At 39.0% G+C, this 23,547-nt stretch overlaps 1 protein-coding gene across 12 annotated transcripts in view; it reads right to left on the bottom strand.

Moving 5' to 3' along the window:
- The window catches only part of GRAMD2A (GRAM domain containing 2A), an 89,216-nt gene that overhangs the window by 33,566 nt on the left and 32,103 nt on the right, over positions 1-23,547 (bottom strand). For 5 of the 12 annotated variants that reach the window (XM_056800548.1, XM_007478557.3, XM_007478556.3 and 2 more), the window contains one exon: positions 4,472-4,575. The exons of 6 other annotated variants lie outside the window; for them this stretch is intronic. The gene's annotated coding sequence lies outside the window, so the exon portion shown is untranslated. Of the gene's footprint in view, positions 1-4,471; positions 4,576-13,225; positions 14,083-23,547 lie in introns of those variants that run through there. One more of the 12 variants, XM_056800559.1, reaches the window with a different exon arrangement.

Below are 23,547 nucleotides of genomic sequence, written 5' to 3'. Positions count from 1 at the left end.
GCAACTGGGATTCCTTTGTAATTGTCCTAGACTCATTCCAAAACTGTAGTACAATCAATTTGTGTCTCTAACACTGATTGATAGCAGAAGCTGGAGAACATGTCAAGATCTAGGAGAAACCAGACTGAAAGTTAACCACTAAATAGATAATCCACCTGCAGATCAAATCCTTAAAATACCATAGCTAGAAGAAACTTACAGATCACTTAGTCTGTCCCTGGAATCTGAGGCTGAGAGGCCAAGCAACCTTTCAGAGTGACACACATACAAGTCCCAGATCCAGTCCAAGGGACCAGTTTCCCACAACCTTTCAAAGATTAACCAGGCCAGCATTAATAGCACCTTTCGGACTTAGACCTGCCTCAGAACTCAGCTCTCAAGTTGCCTTTCTTCCTCATATTTTTCCTCCAACAACTCTGTTTTAGAAGACAATCTTTGACTTATGACTGAATTTGTAAGGCCTAAAAACTCCTTATAGGAATTCCTCCAAGTCTGAGATCATTACTTTGTCATTTCTATGACATATATAATCTTTTTACTAACATGGATTACAATGTCTCTAGACCTCCTTTTGTGTAATTCTTGTCGCTGTTTCCCCCTAAATCCTAATCGATGATCTACCTAAATCTCAAGAGATCTTTTTCCTTTCTTTCACACTCTTAGGGATACCAAAGTATGCTCTGAAGGACATATCTGTCATCTTTCTTTTTGAAAAATTTTAAAAAAGAAGTTAAAACCCTTACCTTCCATTCCAGAATCAATATTACATATTGATTCCAAGGCAGAAGAGCAGGAAGGGCTAAGGCATTGGAATTGTGACTTGCCTAGGGTCACAGAGATAAGAAGTATCTGAGGCCAAATTTGAACCCAGAACCTCCTGTCTCTGGGCCCGGCTCTCTATCCACTGAGCCACCCAGCTGCTCCCATATCTGTTGTTGTTCATAAAAACTCCATGACTGGCATTCTTCCTTCCCAGGCATAGTTTAATCCTTAATCACATCTTTAGTGCCTCTTTCTGTATATAAATTCTCCTTGGTGATCTGCTGGAGATGGCTTGTTCATGTGCATTTTTTCCATTGGCTTCATGGTTATTTTCGGTCAGAATTCTTTGGAGATTGGGGAGCTCTATAGTGCGCCATTGAGTGACATTACTGGAAGAATTTTGGAGCTAAAGAGGTTCTCTTTTTCAGCAGCAAACAGTTTAGGAACATTTCAAACATTGTTTAAATTCCCAAATGGAGTCCAGGTTGATTGCCTCCTACTACTCAGTACTGTGCCCAGATCCATCGTTTATCTCTACAGCTCCAGTTCAAAATATACCCATTGATGAATTGACTTGACAGGAGCATGTTGTAGCCTGGGCAAGATGCTTTGGGGGGTCCACTTTGTGTTTCCATTATGGAAGGCTGTATTGACCTCTTTCTCATTGTTGTAAATGTCAGTGTCAGATAAAAGGCTTCATAATGTTCCAAGGCTGTGTATAATTATTATCAAGTCATCATCAATAGAGAAACCTTCCAAATATATCATTGTGTTCCACCAAAGCAAACTTTCTTTTAAAGTCATAAAACATAACAGGGAATCTATTTGGGGGGGTGTTCTAGAGCTGTGATTTTATTAATATAGATAAATCTCAATGAGGAAACTCTCTAATACTATTAGTGCGAATCTACAGCTCTTTTGCAACTTGTAGTCTTATTGTATTGCCTGGGAGCCCTGAGAGATGAAGTGTCTTGTCTGGGATCATGCAGCCAGTATGTGTCACAAGCAAGATTTGAATTTGGGTCTTCCTGCCTCCCAAGTTGGCTCTGCCTATTACACTACTGCTATCTTTCAAAAGGTTCTTACATTCTTTATATTTCTTTCAGAAGGTGACTCTAAAGATGTAGTCAGGTATAGAAAACGATCAGCAAAAGACAGCTTATGTTGCTTATGTCTTCATCAAGAGCATCGTGAATATGTTCATAGATTATTTTCATTTCCCATTTTATTTTATTTTTCAAATCCTCATCTTCCATCTTAAAATCAATACTGTGTATTGGTTCCAAGACAGAAGAGTGGAAAGAGCTAGGCAATGGGGGTTAAATGACTTGCCCAGGGTCACACAGCTTGGAAGTATCTGAGGCCATATTTGAATCCAGGACCTCCCATCTCTGAGCCTGGCTCTCAATCCACTGAGCCACCTCAATTCTCATGTCAGAGAGAGACTTAAGAGCAGGCATATAGAATAATAAGTTGCTAATATCAGATTCCATTTTTTGGATAAAGCATGATCAAATTTTATATTCAGATCAAACCAACAAGCATTTATTAAGTGTTTACTGTATATATCAAAGTAAGTATTGACAAGGTTGGGAGAAGATTAACAATCTCTTAATAAAAATTCTCTATTCCTTCATCTTCACCAATAGACATTACTTTATAATGCTATCTATGATGATGACAGTCTATCAGCCTATGTTCACCATGAACACTTAGTTGGAATCACAATAATGCATTATCCCTTTAAAAAAAATTCAGCTGATTCAATATATAATAAATAATATAACAGAATTCATCTCCAGAGAAATATTTGTATACAGCTTGGCTCCTTTCATATTACATCTCACTGGTTTTTTAAATCTTATATTTATTGATGTCATTTATTCTTTAATATCACCATTTCTAATTATCTCCCTCACCCCTTTCCTACACAGCCAGTCAAACCTTATAAAAAGCTTTTTTTTAAAAGGAAAGGAATGGAGTAGCTGGGTAGCTCAGTGGATTGAGAGCCATGCCTAAAGATGGGAGGTCCTGGGTTCAAATCTGACCTCAGACACTAACTAGCTGTGTAACCCTGGGTAAGTCCCTTAACCACCATTGCCTAGTCCTTAGTAATCTTCTGCCTTGGAACCAATACACAATGGAAGGTAAGGGTTTAAAAACAATAAAAGGAAAGAGATGAGGCAGCTAGGTGTCTCAATGGATAGACATCCAGGCCTAGAGATGGAAGGTCCTGGATTCAATTATAGCCTTATAAACTTCCTATCTATGTGACCTTGGGAAAGTCACTTTACCACAGTTACCTAACCCTAGATCTTCAGCTTTGGAACCAATACTTAGAATTGATTTTAAGACATAAGGTAAGGATTTTTGGAAGGAAGGAAGGAAGGAAGGAAGGAAGGAAGGAAGGAAGGAAGGAAGGAAGGAAGGAAGGAAGGAAGGAAGGAAGGAAGGAAGAAAGGAAGGAAGAAAGGAAGGAAGGAAGGAAGGAAGGAGAGAGAGAAAGAGAGAAAAAGAGAGAGAGAGGGAGAAAGGGAGGAAAGGAGGAAGGGAGGAAAGGAAGAAAAGAGGGAGGGAAAGGAGGGGGAGAGGGAGAGAGAGAGAGAGGAAAAGCAATTCTGAAAAACTAATCAATTTATTAATTATGTCTGGCAAAATATGCCATATTCTATCCTCATTGCCCCCTCACTACTAAAAATAGGGAGGAAAGTTTCTCAACTCTTTTTCAAGGCCAAACTTGGTCGTTCTAACTACAGGATGTATGAGTTTGTTGTTCAATTTTCTGTTACAATGTTGTATTTATTGTGCTTTTTGTTTTACTGTCTCTACTTATTTTTCTTGGCATTAGTTCATATAATTCTTTCCATGCATCTTTGAATTCTTCATAATTGTTGCTTTATGTGGTATAGTAAAATTTTATTACTTTTATGCCCAGTTTGTTTAGCTGTTGCCCAATTGATGGGCAGCTGTTTTCCCAATTCTTTTCTAACCTCCCTCCCCGAAAGTGCTGCTATAAATACTATGGTGTTAATGGTATCTTTCTTTCTCTCTTTAACTATCTTAAAACATATATCCATGTCAAAGGTCTTAAACATTTTGTGTTCTTTTAGCACAAATCCAAATTACCTTCTAGAAATAATAACTCAGTTGACAGCTCTACCAGTAACATATCTCTGTGCTTGTCTTCCTGCAGTTCCTCCAGTATTGACTGTTACTATCTTTTGATATCTTTGCCAACTTGCAGGGTCTGAGACAAAAAGCAGAGTTGTTTTGATTTCCACCTTTCTAATTATCAGTGATTTGGAGCATATGACTATTAATAGTTCATAATTCATTTGAGATATGTTGCTTCATATCCTTTGATCATTTATCTAGTCAAATTATCACTTGGACTGATTTTTTTTTGCTCCTGTGTACATGATGGAACAAAGTCTAACAGTTCCTTTATTCACCTTTCTAAGAAGAGTTCTAATTTCCTGGAACTTCAAACAGGAGTAGTTTAATTCATTGGTCTTAATTGGACAAAAATATGATACTGAGAATACAAAGAATTAAATCAGAGTATAGGTGGTTTAAGAATTTTGTGATTCTTAGTATTCTCTGTCCTAATTTTTCTGTTACAACTGTAGAAGTAAATGGGATCTCTAGATAGGTCATTTTACAGTTTGTCTATTTTGTGGGTTATTTGGTAAATAACAATAATAATTACCTGGTGGCCAACCTTCTAATGATGAACCTTCTTCACACTGGAATGACTCTTCCCAAACTGTAAACTTGAAAGTGGAAGTTTATTGAGGGCATTCCAGTATTTTTCTGTTGATAGAAAAAAAGGGGGTCTTGAATTCTATTCAGTTTAACAAATATTATCTAGAACCACAGAGAGTCAATAATTCAGTTCTCTGTGCCTCACTCTAAAAGGTACAGAAAACTAAGTTTCTCTCTTTGAAAAAAAAGTCAAACCCTAACTTTCTGTTTTAGAATTTATATCAAATTAAATATCATTTACAAGACAGAAGAGTAGTAAGAGCTAGACTATTGGGATTAAGTGATTAGCCCAGGGTCACACAGCTAGGAAGTGTCTAAGACCAAATTTGAACCCAGAACCTCCCAACTCTAGGCTTGGCACTCTATCCACCGAGCTTCCTAGCTACCCCTTAGTCCTTTCTTTGAAGGAATATGGCACTTTCATCAGCCTTATTATATAGAAAATATGCTAGGTTTGGAATCAGAAGACTTGGGTTTTAATTCTACCTACCTTCAGTAATTACTTTGTAACTAAGGACCAATTATAATTGTTTCCTCAAATATAAAATTAACATAATACTTTCACTATTGACCTCATCAATATAAACAGCACTTTACGGATAAATATTAATAAATTGTCAAAGCATTTAATTTTGAGATCCTCATCTTCTTTGAATTTGCTTCTCTATTTATCACTCTAAACTGCTACTATCTCCATTCAAAGCTCAACCTCCCTGGAGTTGAGCAAATTGTCCAGGTGGCCTTCAGTGACAGTCTAAACTCACTGTATTTGTACTTCTTCATGATGAAAATAAAAGCTAAGCATTTCAAGGAAGGAAAGGACACATTCCCATAAATGTGTCATTACAGGAATACAGGCTTCAGAGAAGGTATTTGTTGAGTTGAGTTATCAAATAGAGATGAATGCATCATAGCTGTGTAAAAGACCAACTCCTAGCTGCCAAGGAGCTCAGCAGATAAATCCTTACTTGTCCGGTCATTGAGCCATAAATCCTTGCCAATAAAAAACATCACCAAGGTCCTTCCTTTGATGAGGATGGGATTTGAACCATGATGGAAGTAGAATTTGAAAGTAGAATCTTTCAGGGAGAGAAGAAGAAGAGATCCCTCAAAGCCTCAGGACCATCCCTGAAAAGGGCAATAAGACATCTGAAGCCCAACAAATCTGGGAAATGTCTTGTAAAACATGGCATATGCATCTCTTAGAGTAGGCTGCTCTGGACCAGAGTATAGACAAGAGAATTCCACCTTTGTGTGCTACAGATCTGAATTTTTGACCTGGTATATAAAAGTCATTCTTGGAGCTTCATGGAGTTTCCCTACAACTCAGCTCTTACCTGTGGCCCTTCTGTGATCATGATAAATGGTGTGAAGAAAGGAATGTAGCAAGAAATTCTACACCCTACACAAGCCCAGAGGGTCCAAGGCAGAATGGGATTTCCTATCATACCCCAAGAAAGTGGGGAACAAGATCCCAGGCCTCACTTGCTTGTGGTGTATCACCAAGGGGAAGGCATAATTGAGAGAACATGGCCATATAGTGAGTTCACATTGACTCTGAGAAGCTTCATTGGTATAGATTCTTATAAAAGAATTATTTTTGGACTGGAAGGCCAGGTCCCAGAAAGGGTCATAGACAAAAGCTGGAGGGACTGTGGGAAAACAGGTACACTAATGCACTGTTGATGGAGCTGTGATCTGGTCCAGCTATTTTGGAAAGAAATTTGGAATTATTCTCAAAAAGCTTTTAAATCATGTATCCCTTTGACCCAACAATTCCACTATTATACCCCCAAAGAGTTCAAAGAAAGAAGAAAAGAATTTATTCATGCAAAAATAATTACAGGGGTTCTTTTCCTGGTGGCAAATAATTGGTAAATGAAGAGGTGCCTATCAAGTTGCGAATAACTGAGCAAGTTATAGGATATAAATGTGATGGAATACTATTGTACTATAAGAAATGGTGAAAAATAGGACTATAAGAAATTTCATAAAAACTTGAAAAGACTTGTATGAGTTAATCCAGAATGAAGCTAGCAGAACCAGGGAACAATTTCTACAACATCAATATTATAAAAATAAATAACTTGGAAAGACTTTGGACCTCTAATCAACACAATGACCAAACACAATTCCAGTGGACTTATGATGAAAAATGCTATCCAACACCACATAGAGAATTGATGGACTCAAGAATGAATATTAAAGCATGTTCTTTCTTTCATTTGAGAATTTGTTTTGCTTGACTATACATATTTGTAATGGGTTTTGTTTTTCTTCTCAATGAATGGGAAAAAAAGGTAGAAGGAAGAAAATTTAGAACCAAAAAATTTTAATTAATTTAATTAATTTTAATTTAATTAACCATGAATTGAATTTTAAAAATTTAATAAAGTACCATAGACCAGGAATTACTGCCCTTCAGTATCCTAGATGCCACTGTATTCTCCACTTCAGGGAAAGTGCATCCTGATTAGCTCCAGTGATTAAGGGGTTTTTTTGGTTTTGTTTTGCTTTTCAATATGCCCTTGAGATAGTGTGGTCTGCCCAGGCCCTAGTATAAACAAGCAGGGTTATTGTGTGGCTGCCAAGCCAGGCACTGTGGCAGAGGACTGGTTTGGGAGGGGCAGGAGGATGAGGGACCTACCACTCATCACCTAAGATTAAAACAGTTGGGAGCCAATTACCCTTAGTGCTCAGATCCAGAAGGTTGGCCAAGCCCAATTTTCACAAGGGTAGAAAAGCTAGGAAAAGGAACTTTTGCAGTGACGATAAATAATATATATGTCAGTAGAAATGGAAGAAATTTGGGATTTAGAAGTTGTAAATGCTAGACCATGCTCAGAATATAACTTGGAGAGGGCACCTGGGTGGCTCAGTGGATTGAGAGTCAGGCCTAGAGATGGGAGGTCCTAGGTTCAAATCTGGCCTCAGACACTTCTCAGCTGTGTGACCCTGAGCAAGTCACTTAACCCCCATTGCCTAGCCTTTACCACTCTTCTGCCTTGGAGTCAATACAGAAAGTAACAGTTAAAAAAAAAGAGAAGAAAAAAAAAGAGAGAGGAATATAACTTGGACTAGCCACAAACTTCCATTTACTCAAATAATGTCATTTAATCAGACTGTCAGAGCTGAGGAAGAACCTTGGAACTACTTCAGTCCATTAAGACTTTATTTTATACTCCTCTCTAATATACTATGCCCCTCATGAAGATAATCAGGATGTGAAGTCATAGAGAAGACACTATTTATGGACCCCATGATGCCTCAGTGCCACCCCCACGAAGATGGAAAGGATCTACTTTCTTCATAATGTAAGGATAAAAGAATAGATGTAAACACTACAGGTAAAGTTAAAAGTGCTAGATAGATATAGGGGACTGTAGGTAGTATGGTACAGACAGAAGACCTAATGTTGGAGGACTAGATCAGTGGGAGTGGGAGGTCAGAGAAGGTTTTATGGAGAAGGTAGGAGTTGATCCAGACCCTGAAAGAGGATAAAGTCATGGTGTCAGGGAATGTTAAGATGTAGAAGAAATACTAGAGATCCACAAACCTTTTAATTTTTCAGATGAAGAAATGGGGACCAGAAAAGTAAATGACTTGTCCAAGGATTTTTACCTTCCTAAAGAAGGGGCTGAGTGAAAGGAGCAATACTGGACAACTGAACAAACAATAAGGTTGAAAATAATTTGGTATAATTAGTATTGGAGTCAGAAGAATTCAGTTCAAGTCTATATTCATAGGATTATAGATCCAAAAGGGATTCTAGTCCATTCCATCATATTTTACCTATGACAAAAATGATACCTGAAGGTTGAGTTGTCTGAGATCAGGGAGGCAGTAAGTATCAGAGATGGAATTGGAACTCTGACTCCAGAGCTAAAGTTTTTTTGAGAATTCTGTCCTTTTCTCTTTAGTCCTCAAAAAGTCATTTAAATTTTGAAGCTCGGTTTCCTCATCAGTATAAAATGGAGATAATATTCATAGTGTTGTTAAGAGGAAAACATTTTGCAAAGTATAGTGTTAAATCAATGTAAATCCCTCTACCAAATTGCTGATCACTAATAGACATAAGTAGGGTAGTCAGATATTAACTAAAACCCTTTAAATCAAATTGTTAACACAATTGCTTCATGTAAATTTTTCTTTGCTCTTGCTATGAATTAATATAAGTAAATTAATGGTATTAACAAGATTCAACTCAATTTGATTATTTTTTAAACTCTTACCTTCCATCTTAGAGTCAATACTGTGTATTGGCTCCAAGGCAGAAGAGTGGTAAGGGCTAGGCAATGGGGGTCAAGTGACTTGCCCAGGGTCACACAGCTGGGAAGTGTCTGAGGTAATATTTGACCGACTCTCAAACCACTGAGCCACCCAGCTGCCCCCTCAATTTAATTGTTAATTTTTAATTGTTTGCACCATGTTGGGCACTGAGGATACAATGACAAAAATAGTCCTTCCCCTGAAGAAGGTTACATTCTACTAGGACCACAGTGGAAAGACCTGGAAAGAGAACAGACTACCTGAGAACTAACTCTCTTCAAACACTTAGGAAGTACTTGCTGCCATACAAAGAATAGATTTATTATATAGAGAGCTCAAAGAGACATCAGGCTACAATTTGTTCCTGGTCTGAGGCATAGGTCACCACCTTTTCCCACTAGCCCAGCCCCTGCAGTTTGGGTAGAACAAAGATCATGATGGGAAAAAGATTGAAATCTGTTCTCTTACCACAGTTTTACTCTATTCCTTTTCTATTTAAGTAAAGCCCTGGGAATATTTACTTAAGCAAGGAAGGTGAGGAGGAAGCATCACAAGAACTAAGAATTAAAACAGGTTTTTGGATATATGTCAGATGAAGCTTGAACTGAAGGAGTTAAAAAAAGAAAGAAAGAAACCAGCAGAGAATAGATATTCCAGAAATAATCATAATCTTAATATGGCCAACTCTACCTGCTGTGAATAGTCTGGCTTGGGGATATAGTTCGAAGCTCTTGGTTAAAAGAGATGTAATGATTCTCTGCCATTTACTTGTATTTGTCTTCAGTCTGTACTGAGCCAAGCAAAACAAATGTAATCCTTTTGTAGGACAGCCTTCAAATACTCAAAAACAGTTATCATGTCCTTCTCACTCCAGTGACACTACCTCTAACACCAAGTCTTTCCCTTCTCCACTAGAAATATTCTCATTTCCCTACAAAGTATTGTCTTAAATTCCTTCTGGGCACATTTTAGCTTGTCGACTTTTTTTTTTTAACCCTTACCTTCCCTCTTAAAATCAATACTATGTATTGGTTCCAAGACCAAAGAGTAGTAAGAGCTAGGCAATGGGGGTTAAGTGACTTGCCCAGGGTCACATGGCTAGGAATTTAGTTAACTCATTTTAACTATTCATTTTTAATTGTTTACACCATGTTGGACACTGAGGATACAATGACAAAAATAGTCCTTCCCCTGAAGAAGGTTTCATTCTACTAAGACCACAGTGGAAAGACCTAGAAAGAGAATAGACTACCTGAGAAAACTTCAAATACCTGGGAAGTACTTGCTGCCATACAATGAATATTTTATCATATTTAAGATCATATTTGAACCCAGGACCTCCCATCTCTAGACCTGATTCTCAGTCCACTGAGCCACCTAGCTGCATCCATCAATGTCTTATCTAAAGTATGGTAATCTACCTCACATATATCAGATTGGCTAATATGATAGGAAATGAAATGGACAAATGTTTGGAAAGGACGGGGGAAATTAGGACACTAATGCACTGTCTGTGGCGTTGTGAACTGATCTCACCATTCTGGAGAACAATTTGGAACTATTCCCAAAGAGTTATAAAACTGTGCATACCAGTAATATCCCAAAGAGATCTTTAAAAAAAAGAAAGAAAATAGCCTATAAGTACAAAAATTATTTATAGCACTCAATACTACCTAAGTTTCAACTTAAAAATTTTGGCTGCCACGTCATCCTGCTATTTCATACTGATATTAAAGTATACTAAAACTCTAGGTCTTTTTCCCATGGAATCTCATTCAGCTTTGTTTCCTCAAACCTATACTCCCACAGTTGAGTTTTAAAAACTGAACTGTACATTTTCATTTCACTTAAGTAACATGAACCCCCTTCCCCATACCCCAAGACTTGTGCAATTCCCAGCTATTACCCAGTTTGGTGTCAGGAGAGTCACAAAGGTATCTCTACCAGAAGAGGCACAAAGCTTCCTCCTCTTATGTAAAGAAAGAAGAGGGTGGCGGATGGGGTAGGAGCAAGAGAGATGGAGGAATAGCAAAGCTTGAGCAATAGGTCTGGAAGCCTGACTTCCTGAGAACTCTTCCGTGCTGTTAGTTTAAATGTTCACTCTGACTCAAACCCTTAAGCAAAAAAATGCTGTGCAATAAACAAAAAACATTTGAGAACCACTGTTTTAGCTGATCAAAATCTCATTAGATCCCAATCCAGTCCAAATGTATCAACTATCTCTCCCAGTTTTGTGGAATATGCAGTTTTAATGAGCATGAGTGATCTATGCTTTCCTCCAAGTCACTTCGACATTTTAATGTCTACCAGAATAGGACCAAGGACAGAGTTCTGCGGCACTCATTTAGAGACTTTCATACACTTTGATATCCCTTGATGAATTTCCAGTTGGTTGTTGAACTAGCTCTGAACCCACCTCACCATACTGTCTTCGAGCCCACATTTCTCCATTTTGCCTAGAAGGATTTTATAAACTTTTCAGTTAAATATACTACGTCTATATTATTCTTCTGATCAATCTGGTTAATGTGGTTTCATAGTCTGTATAATGCCCATTCAGACTGTAGCAGTCCACCCCTAGCTATGGGCAAGGGGAACAGTTGGTATGTGCAGATTGCCTTAGAAGAGAGCATGCTCAGTCTTGAGCATGCTCAGCATTGCACATGGCTGGGAAAGCCTCTGAACCTTGATCCCAGCTTCCCCCAGGTTAGGCGGGAACACAGGTTTCTTTGTGCTCACCTGGTTAAGAGAAACCACACCTATACCTTGTCATTAACCAATGAGGATCATCCCTATGTACTGTGTATATTTGCATATCAAAGGGTATATGTAGCCCAGCAAGCTCCGCCTCTAGCTCTCTCTCTCCCTTTCAGGAGCTGATGGCTGTCCTGGCAGGAGCTTGGCCTCTGGCCAAGCTCCATCTTTAAATCTTCTCTATCTCTCTTTCATCTCTCCGACCTGTGTGGTATTAAATGTGGATCTCTGGACTGGTAAAAGCCTTCGAAGTGGTCCTTTGATCAAAGCTTGGCTGTGGCTTATGGAAAATTAATAAAGACTCATTCCTGCCACCTCATATCTCTAATTTGACTCCGTCATCCCCCTCGTGGTATTTAAAACTTCTATCCTGTCTCTATCTTCCTACCTTAAAGCTTCTCTCCCCTCTGAGGAAGCTTTACAGACAAATAAAAGAATAGAGAACGGCAGATATACGTCCAAAAAAAGCTTCCAAGGATCATCATGGCCTGAGTCAACTGATCCTGATAGGAAGCTGATATACTGAGTATAATCTATTGGATTGGCAAGATAATGGGGGAAAGGTATGAACCTGTAATTTCATCAATTGGAGGAAATAATAATGTGGAAACTCCCGCCACCAACACCAAATCGGCAATTGATTTCTAATTTGGAATCAGACAGTTAAGGGAAACCCTAAGCAATTGCCCCTTAGATCACTCAGCTCATAAGCAACAAAGGCAAAACTTGAACCCAGGTATTCCTGATTCCAAGGTCGGCTCTCAATCGACTACAGCAGACTGTTTTCCCAGAGATAATGCCTCAGTTTATTTCATATTGGCCAAAACCATACTGAAGCATTCTTCTTCTATATCACTCAATATCAAAAGAACTAGTGGAACATAGAATCGTTAGAATGCCAATATGGGCTTAGACATGAGCTTCATGAGGAAAGAAGAGGGGAGGGGATGATTATGGAACAGTTTCCTCTTTCCTCCCTTATCTGCATTTAAACATTTCCCTAGTTGTTGATTAAACCTTTTACATACCATTATTTGCAGTATTCAAAAGTTTAATAAATACAATTAGATGATGGCAATTCAGCTAACCCTTATCTTCACTAAATAAAGAGCAAGACGGAATTGGCTTAATTCTCAGTCGGAGCAAACTGTACAACAAAGAAGCAGTGGTCGAGGAGCATCGTGGGCAGGCGTGAGGGGAAAAAACAGGCAAAGGGATGTCATGAGATGGGGAAAGAGACAAACATGATAAGAAAAAGAAAGGAGGAATTAGAGAACGAAAAAAGGACAGGTTTTGACCTGAGCACTAAGCTTAAAGGAGATAGGACTTGGGAAAACATGGTAACTCTCTTCAAGTATATGGGCAGGGAGGTGGCACAATGGACAGGGCACTGGGCCTGGAGTCACAAAGAACTGGGTTCACCAGCACTATTGGACGATGATTATCTGTGAAAACGAGACAATGCAATGATCTGGGATAATCCTGACGGGGAAGGATATATCTACCTCAAGAGAAAGAACTATTGGAATCATCTCTTATGGTTTTATTTGGGGGGTCTGGTTATGTATGACTTTGCTCTTACAACAATAACCAATATGGATGGCGATGGACCTATATTACATGACAATAAAAATGAAAAAAAAAACTGCGTTCAAATCTGACCTCACACACTTACTATAAGTGGTGTGACCCTGGACAAGTCACTTAACCATGGTTGCCTCAGTTTCCTCATCTGTAAAATGAACTGGAGAAGAAAATGGCACACGACTCCAGTATCTTTGCCAAGAAATGGGGTCACGGTGAGTTGGATGTGATTGAATAACATTTATTCAATGTGGCTCCCTGGGGGAAAACTAGAACCAAGAAATGGAAATTACTTTGAGGATGGGGGAGAGGGAAAGTGAGGGAGGCAAATTTCATTTCAAAATGTTACCTTCGTTTTTAACAGTTTTCCCAAATGAAGTGGATTCATCCAGCGAACCTTCAATCAACTCTCCCTCTGTTTCCTAGACTTGTTCCTGTCCTTCGCCCATTCTTAGGGCGGAAGGACACCCTCCATTCCTCCTGTTCATGCCTGTTTCCTTTTGTGGGTCTACAAAGATCCGAAGCCTCTGAATGAAGTTCTCATCGATATTAAAGGCTGAAGCCCCCACGCCAGCTTTTCCTTCCGTGCTAGTCAGTCCCACAGATTTTTTCCTTGGCTAGAAAGGGGTGGGGAAGTGCCCTACTTAGAGGCAGAGGGCCCCAAGAGGCCTGAGGCAGGAATTCCTCCCCCAAGCTGCCACCTAGAGAGCTGAGCCGCTGGAGAGCCTGGAGCCAAGAAAGTGAGAGCCCAGCCCCTGCCGCTCTGAAACAGGCCATTGTCAGCTGCTGGCTGGGAGGCCTGAATCGCCACAGCCCAGAAACCACACTAGGCTCAGTGTGCCCTGGGTCCCCGGTGAGGGAGGCCCCCGAGCCAGCGGGAGAGCTAAGCTTCTCTAAAGCCCACACAGTATCCTCCTGCCCAGGGAGACATAGCTAAGCCTGGCTACCTCAGAGACAGAAAAGCCACCTTCTTCAAAAGCAGGATTCATCATATGCTGAAAAGGATCTCTGTGTCTCTCGCTAGTGGAACTGAAGTTTTAAAAAAATGGGTTCGCTTGTAACCAAGGAATAATGTTCTAAAACTGACTAAATGAAATTAAAGAAATTTTTTAAATAAAAAAAAAACAGTGGAATTGCAGGTGGGCTACAGGAAGGGTGAGGGGAAGGGAGGGAGGGATAGAATATGATTCTTGTAACCAAGGAATAATGTTCTAAATTGACTAAATAAAATTTAAAAATTTTTTAAATTAAAAAAAAAACAGTGGAATTGCAGGTGGGCTACAGGAAGGGTGGGGGTAGGGGAGGGAGGGATAGAATATGATTCTTGTAACTAAGGAATAATGTTCTAAATTGACTAAATAATTTTTTTTAAATTTTAAATAAAAAATGAGTTAGTAGAATTATGTGAGCATCCCTTCATCCACAGGGGCCTCTGCAAGGACTGAGGATTCTTTTCTTTACTGTGACTTTCAGAACAGTCTTTCCTGTTACCCATTACCTTGTCTTGTCCACCTCAGGAATGAATCATGGAGTGGAAAGAGATCTTAGAGGAGCAGCTAGGTGGACTCAGTGGATAGAGAGTAGGGCTTAAAGACAGGAGATCCTGGGTTCAAATGTGACCTCAGACACTTCCTAGCTATGTGACCCTGAGCAAGTCACTTAACCTCCATTGCCTTTCCTCACTGCTCTTCTGCCTTGGAACCAATATACAGTATGATTCTAAAACAGAAGATAAGGGTTTAAAAATAAATAAATACAATAAGATGAAGGGTAACAGTTTTTAAAAAAGGGTGAGGGGAAGGGAGGGAGGGATAGAATATGATTCTTGTAACCAAGGAATAATGTTCTAAATTGACTAAATAAAATTTAAAAAAAAATTTAAATTAAAAAAAAACCAGTGGAATTGTTTTACCTCCCAACCCAGCAGCAGATGGACTAAGTCAGGTTAAGAGTAAACAGCAGGTCAGATTCAGATTCTAGAGCCATTATGGCAGAGTAGAAGCAGGAAAGTTAAAAATCACCTCCTACCCCAAAACATGAATCCCCTCCACAACAGTCTCAACAAATGATCATACAAGTTTCTGCCTGAATATATCTTTAGTAATGAGGATCTCATCCTCTCACAAAGCAATCTACCTTTTTTGTAAAAAAATGTGTTTACAACTCTGAGTTATCACCTCACACCTAGCAGATTGGCTAAAAAAGGAAAGTAATGAATGCTGGAGGGGATGTGGCAAAGTGGGGACATTAATTCATTGCTGGTGGAGTTGTGAATTGATCCAGCCATTCTGGAGGGCAATTTGGAACTATGTCCAAAGGGCGCTAAAAGACTGTCTGCCCTTTGATCCAGCCATAGCACTGCTGGGCTTGTACCCCAAAGAGATAATAAGGAAAAATACATGTACAAAAATATTCATAGCTGCACTCGTTGTGGTAGCCAAAAATTGGAAAATAAGGGAATGCCCCTCAATTGGGGAATGGCTGAACAAATTGTGGTATATGTTGGTGATGGAATACTATTGTGCTAAAAGGAATAATGAACTGGAGGGATTCCATGTGAATTGGGATGACCGCCAAGAAGTGATGCAGAGCGAAAGGAGCAGAACCAGGAAAACATTATACACAGAGACTGATACACTGCGGGACAGTCGAATGTAATGGACTTCTCCATTAATGGCAATGCAGTGATCCAGGACAATTCTGAGGGACTTATGAGAAAGAACATTATCCCCAACCAGAGGAAGATCTGTGGGAGTAGAAACACAGAAGAAAAACAACTATTTGATCGCATATATGATTGGGGTTATAAACCCTAAAAGATCACCCTAGTGCAAATATCAATAATATGGAAATAGGTCTTGTCCAAAGACACATGTAAAACCCAGTGGAAGTGTATCAGATATAGGAGGAGGATGGGGGAGAGGAGGGAAAAAACATGATTTTTGTAATCCTGGAAAAATGCTCTAAATTAATCAATAAAATTAAAATTAAATTACATTTTAAAAATGTGTTTACTGAGCTTAAATCCTCCAATAAATTCCTGCTCTTGGTCCTAGTTTTCTCCTGTGGAGCCATCCAAAGTCTGATTACCTCTAACCATACTTCAAAATTTGAAGACAGTTATGTCCCCCTAAGTCTTTTCTTTATTGTGCTAAGAGCACCCTGAATTCCTTCAATTAATTCTCCCAGACTTGGTTTCACTCTTCTCTGAATCAGTTCTAGATTAGAGGTCCTTAGTCTTTTATGTATCTGGACCCCCTTTAGCAAGCTGTTGAAGCCTTTGGAGCTTTTCTCAGAATAATGCTTTTAAATAATTTAAAGAAAAGCTAAATTTCAGGGAGCAGCTGGGTGATTCAGTAGATTGAGAGTCAGGCCCAGAGATGGGAGATCCTAGGTTCAAATGTGACCTCAGATACTTCCTAGCTGTGTGACCCTGGGCAAGTCACTTAACCCCCATTGCCTAGCCCTTACCACTTTTCTGCCTTGGAACCAATACTCAATATTGATTCTAAGACAGAAGGTAAGGGTTAAAAAAAAAAACACCTAAATTTCAGGTGAAGATGAGGGAAAATGAATATAAATGTACAGATACTCTGAAATCTACTTAATGACCTCAGGTTCTAGATGACCAGTTTCTCCCAATGGGTGGCTCCCCAAACTGAATACTATAGGGTCATTCGATAGCCTCTTTTTTCTTTTTCTTTTTTGTTTCTTTTCTAACAAAGGGCAAATGCTTTTGCCCTCCTTTTTTGAAAGTTTATTTATTTAATTAATTTAGAATATTTTTCCATGGTTACATGGATCATGTTCTTTCCCTCCACTTCCCCCACCCCCATAGCCAATGAGCAATTCCACTGGGTTTTACATGTGTCATTAGTCAAGACCTATTTCCATATTGTTGATATTTGCACTAGTGTGATTGTTTAGAGTCTACATCCCCATGTGATCAATCATATGTTTTTCTTCTGTGTTTCTACTCCCTCAGTTCTTTCTCTGGCTGTGGATAGCATCTTTCTCATAAATCCCTCAGAATTATCCTGGATCATTGATAGTAGAGAAGTTCATTATATTTGATTGTGCCACAGTGTATCCGTCTCTGATGTTCTCCTACTCCTTTCATTTTTCCAGGAGGTCATTCCAGTCTCCATGGAATTCCTCCACTTGATTATTCCTTTGAGCACAATAGTATTCCATCACCAACATATACCACAGTTTGTTCAGCCATTCCCCAATTGAAGGGCATCCCCTCATTTTCCAATTTTTGGCCACCACAAAGAGCAGGTATAACCTTTCTTAAGGCAGGCATCCTGAAGCAACACGTCCCTTTGCCAAGTGTGAAGAAATCTGACCCTTTTATGAGACTGAAAGACTTCTTTTTGGGGGGAGGTGTCTAAGGCCATAGTTCAACCTCCCATCTCTAGGCTTGGCTCTCAATCAGTCCTCTGTGCCATCTAGCTGCCCCTCAGATTTCTTTCTCAAAAAACTTGAACTTGAGGACCTCTGTCTTGTCACCTGAGTTCAGTCACTATGTGCCCCAAGCTCAGTTTCCTCAGCCAAATGACAAGTGCCCTCAGGGCAAGATCATGTCTGTTCCTCCTATCTTGCCCTGACATAGACAAGCCTAGACCAGACATGCCAGTAGATTTTAAATACTGCTTAACTAAAGGAATGTTGCTGAGGTGGATGAGAAATGAGGGTGGTATTGAAAGAAAGGCTTTCAGATTTTTACATACCAGTCAGGGTGGAAGAGAAAGGCAAAAAAATCCTGCCAAATCAAACCATCCCATCACCTTCCCTTTCCCTTATCAAGCCTTTCTGCCACTCCCCATTCGTGGCCCATAGCAACAGTTGTTTGTTTAATACTGAAAAGAGCACTTGACAAGGAATCAGGAGATCTGACTAGACCAGACTTGGTGTTACCTTTATAAAACTGTGTCATCTTGGGCAAGTCATTTCCCTCCCCTCTGAGTTTGATTACTCATCTGTAAAATGGGGATAAGCCAAGACTATTTACCTTACATTATTGTAAACATCAAAATGAGAATGTAGAGCATCTTGTCAGCTGAAAAGCACCAAATGAATGCCAGGTCTTGGTGGTGGAAGTAGAATCACTAGTAATAAAAGGAGATTAAATGAGATGGCCCCTAGGGTACCGTGCCATACTAGAATTCTAGGAGAAGACCTTGCTGAATTCTTAGCAAGAGAGTCAACAATTATTTATGCTACCTGCTGTGGGTAGTCAGGAAAAAAAAATGTGATTAGATTGACACTCCTTTTTATCTTTTGTCCCTCCCTAGTCCTCCACCTCTTCAGGCTGCCCTTTTATGGTTTAAATTAATTTTCTTTTTAAAACCCTTGCCTTCCATTTTAGAACTAATACCATGTATTGATTCCAAGGCAGAAGAACAGTAAGGATTAGGCAGTTGGAGTTAATTGTCTTTCCCAACGTCACACAGCTATGAAGTATCTGGAGCCATATTTGAACCCTAGAACTTCTGCCTAAAGACTTGGCTCTCAATCCACTGAGTCATCTAGCTGTCCCATATTCTCTTTCAAGATTTCCCTGGACTCTGATTTCATTTGGTGATTGGGGGATGGAGGGGTGGGATAGGGGGAGTTTCCTCCTTTCCCCCCACTATGGTATTTTCCAGGACTATTCCTCCTAAAGAAAGCCCAAGTGGTTCTCTACAAAGCTGGAGAAACCTCTCTACTTTTTCAGCAGCATTTCCTCCAGATCTTCCCTCTGTCCCAGCTTTCCCAAAACCCGAAGGCTGAATTTTAGGAAACAATTTCGAAACAAAATAAAAAAAACAAAAAACCCAGTACATCTGATCTGAAACAGAAAAACCATTTTATTAAGGGAGTGGGATGGGGCTGGGCACTGAATTCCCCATGAGTTAAAATGCAAGTGTGAATAGGAAATTGTGTCATACTGGGGAAGGTCTGGAACTGGGTACCAATACAATGATGGGGAAAATGTCAATCAATGCCCTGGAAAGACCATTGAAGCCCCTTAGAAAAAGACCAGGGTTCTTAATCCTTTTTGTGTCTTAGACCCTTGTGGCAGTGCCGACCACCTTCTCCAAATATTTTTAAATGCATAAAATAAAGTATATAGCATTACAAAGGAAAGCAGGTATATTGAAATCAAATTATAAATTATGTAAGTTATATTTTTTAAAGCTCATAGAGTCTAAGTTAAGCCCTGCCTGAAAATAATATCTAACACTTATATAGCATTATACAACCATACACTTGTACTTTTATTATCCCATTTGATCTTCAGAAAAACTTCGAAGTAGGTGCTACCATCGTTCTCATTTTACAGATGAGGAAACTGAGACTGAGAAAACAAGTGACTTGCCCAGGGTCACATAGTTAGTAATGTCTGAGGCTGGATTTGAAGTCAAGTCTTCCTAACTCTAAGCCTAGGGCTCCATTGGCTATGCTACCTAGTTGCCTGATCTAGAGCTGAAAGAGAAAAGAGCACTGGTAAGTGGCCATGGTTGTGGTGGTATTTGGGAGTAGGGGGGAATCAAGAATTGAGAAGGGCAAAGGCCTTAAATCTATGGTGACTTAAGCTCCTTAGACCCTGGGAGTGGAACAAGCTCACAGCCCTATAAAGCAATTTAGAGATCCTCATCAACTTGGCCTATCTCTGAGTAACTAGGCTGGGAATAGATGAGAAGGAAAGATTTCAATTCTTTGCAGCACATGGGCTATGAAAACTCCATATGGATTACAAGCTACATCACCATGTCTGTGACTAGCCAGGCCCTCCTTCCCTGGAATATAGTTGCCCACAAGAAGAGCACTCTCTCTCTCTCTCTCTCTCTCTCTCTCTCTCTCTCTCTCTCTCTCTCTCTTTCATTTCCCCCCTCTCTCTCCTCCCTATCCCTCTCTTTCTCTTCCCTCTCTCTCCTTCCTCCCTCTCTCCCTTTCCCTCCTTCTCTCTGTCTCCCTCTCTCTGTGTCTCTCCCACTCTTTCTTCCCCTTCTCTCTTTCCTCTCTCTGTGTCTGTCTCTCTTCTTTCCCTCTCTCTCTACTCCCTCCCTCCCCTTCCCTGCTCTCTCTCTCTCTCTCTCTCTCACATTCCCTCCCCTCCCTCCCTCTCTCCCTTTCCCTCCTTCTCTCTCTCTTTCTGTTTCCCTCTCTCTCTGTCTCTCCCACTCTTTCTTCCCCTTCTCTCTTCCCTCTCTCTGTGTCTGTCTCTCTCCTTTCCCTCTCTCTCTACTCCTTCCCTCCCTTTCCCTGGGTGCTTTCTCCCTCTCTCTCCCTCTCTCTCTCTCTCTCTCATTTTGCCCCTCTCTCTCCTCCCTATCCCTCTCTTTCTCTTCCCTCTCTCCTCCCTCCCTCTCTCCCTTTCCCTCCTTCTCTGTCTCCCCCCCCCCCTCTCTCTCTCTCTCTCTCTCTCTCTCTCTCTCTCTCTCTCTCTCTCTCACACACACACACACACACACACACACACACACACACACACACACTCACACATTATTTCTCTCTCTCCATCTCTCTCTGTCTCTGTCTCCTCTGTGAAGCTTGTATCTAGGGACCTCTCTATCAGAGAAGAAAAGAAAACCATGGGGGATTTCAGTTCTATTTCTAAATTTAGCCTTAGATTAGAAGCAGTTTAGGCCACAAATCCTCTACCTAATCCTGCCTGCTCCAGAGCAGGGGCAGAAAAGGAAAGCTATTCTCTACATCACTAGTATATTACATAAAAAATTTACATCCAAATCCCAAGCCCCTAACACTTTGGAATGGGGAAAGAAAGGGGTGCCCTCATTTAATGGGAACCCAGAGAAAGCGTCCCCCTTTTTTTGGCTTCTTGGAAAGTTGATGTAAGAAAATCAGCTATTGGGACAGAAAACTCTGTCAGAGACTCACACAGAGAGGGCAAGGACGTTAAGAAATTAATATACTCTAGGGATCTCTACTTTCCTGATATCCCCTCTTTTCCCTCCCCCTATTCCTAACAGTCCTGTGTCCATCCTACAAAAATCATGCCTTATATACTAGAAAAGCTAATCATTTAAGGTGTTAAGCCTTCCAAGAGGTCTGTTCTCTTAAAAAAAAGTTTTAATAATATCTATATACTTATATCTATCTATTTTATATATATCTATTTTATATATTTATATATATCTATTTTAATAATATCTATATACTAATATCTTATAATAATATCTAATACTTTTATATTAAAAATTGTAATAATTATATTTTATTATTATAACTAATGATAAGATTTATATAGCATTTACTATGTATCAGGCCCTGTATTAAGTATTTTACAGTTATCTCATTTGATCCTAACAACAAACCCTGGGAGACAGGTGCTATTATTACCCCCATTTTACAGATGAGGAAACTGAGACAGAGGTTAAGGCATTTACCCAGGGTCACATAGTTAGTAAGTGTCTAAGACCACATTTGAACTCAGGCCTTCCTGATTCCAGGCCTAGCACTCTATTGACTATGCCACCTAATATTATCATAATTATCCCCATTCAATAGATTTTTAACAATGATACATGTTTAACTATGGAAAAATAGTCTAATTAAATTAAATTAATTAATTAAAAAATAAAACCCCCAAAAATGATGCATGTATATAACCCAGTGGAATTGTTTGTCAGCTCCGGGAGTGGGGAGAGGGAAGAGGGGTGGAAAAAATCATGAATCATGTAACCATGGAAAAATATTCTTAATTAACTAATTAATTTTTTAATTGAGAAAATGGTCTGGGCTACAAAGAGAGAAAAAACAGATATAAATAAAAGAAACTCTACAACCAAAAAAAAATTATTCCTATTATCCTTCCCCCTCTCCCTCTCAGAGAGTCATCTGATATAAGAAAAACAGAAGTGTTTGTTTTAAAGGAAAAAAATCAGCATAACTGATTAATACATTGAAAAAGTCCAAAACAATGTACGATATGTAATGCCCATGGACCTTCCACCTCTGAGAAGCTGTCCTTTCATTTCTTCTCATTTGAGTCCTATTTGATCTCTAAAATTTAGTTATACACACTTTTGATTTGATTGCTGTGTGGTTTGTTCTTTTCATTTACAGTGTTGTAGTTATTGTGTATATTGTTCTCTTGGTCCTACTTCACTCTGCATCAGTTCACATAAATCTTTCCATGTTTCTTTATTCCACACATAAATAATTTCTTACATCAGAGTAATCCATTTCATTCATGTACCACAATTCGTTTATCCATTCCCCAACTGATGGGCATTTACTTTATATTCAATTCTTTGCTACAACAAAAAGTGTTGCTCTAAATATTTCAAGATATATAAAGACTTTCTTTTTATTGATAGCTTCCTAGGGGTGTAAGTCCAGTAATAGAGCCTCTAATTCAAAGAGTATGGATATACTGGTCACTTTATTTGCATAATTCCAAACTGCTTTCAAATATGATTGTGCCATTTTACAGCTCCACCAACTATATGCTTATAATTTCACAATCTCTCCAACATTGATTATTGCCATTTTGTGGCCATTTTTTGTCATTTTGTTAGATTTGCAGGGTAGGAAGTAAAACCTAAGGATTTGCTTCTCTTATTATTAGTGATTTGGAGCATTCTTTCAAGTGGTTGTAAATACTTTGCAATTTTTCTTTTTACAACTATTTATATTCTTTGACTACTTATTTATTATGGAATAATTATTAATTTTATATACATTTGTTAATTGTTTATATACCTTGAATACCAAACCTTTATCAGAGAAACATGATGCTAATTTTCTTGAAACAAAACATAATTTTTTCATTTGTCCATTCTCCTTTTTATCCTAGGCATAGTAATTTGTTCTGTTTGCTCTTCCATATCGTGTAATCCAATTTATCTATTTTATCTTTTGTAATTATTCTATATCTCTAAGGAGGATCATTTTCATGATTACAAGGGACTCCTGGAGATAGAAAAAATATTTTTCAACCCAAATAAAAGGAACCCTATTGGTAGAATTCAGGGACCATAATAAGTTGGTGGATATAGTATTATTAGGCGCTCATCAAATAATATCACTTCACTGCTCACTTATGAAAATAAACCCTAAGGATATCATTAAGCCAATTTTTCAGACACAATATGCCACCCTGAGGTCCCAAAGGTTTCTATCCTCTCAGTCCTACACATTTTCTTAGTTTCCATCCTTAAACATGTACATGCTATTTCCTGATTACATTCTCATTCCATGAGAGCAGTTCACCAACATTTAAAAGCTATTAATAGATCATTATTAATATCTATTATTAGAAGAGGGAAGATTAACTCCATTGGAATAGGTAAAAGCCCAATTAGGATTTATGTTTCACGCCTACTTCTTCCTTAACAGTGCTATATCTATCTAAGGTCAGGATTCTTCCCCCTTTCCTTTTTCTGTCTATATCATCTTTGT

This window comes from Monodelphis domestica, chromosome 1 (genome assembly GCF_027887165.1).
Source record: "Monodelphis domestica isolate mMonDom1 chromosome 1, mMonDom1.pri, whole genome shotgun sequence".
Taxonomy (NCBI): domain Eukaryota; kingdom Metazoa; phylum Chordata; class Mammalia; order Didelphimorphia; family Didelphidae; genus Monodelphis; species Monodelphis domestica.
Note: the sequence above shows the minus strand (reverse complement) of the source record. Positions and strands in the feature narration are given on the sequence as shown.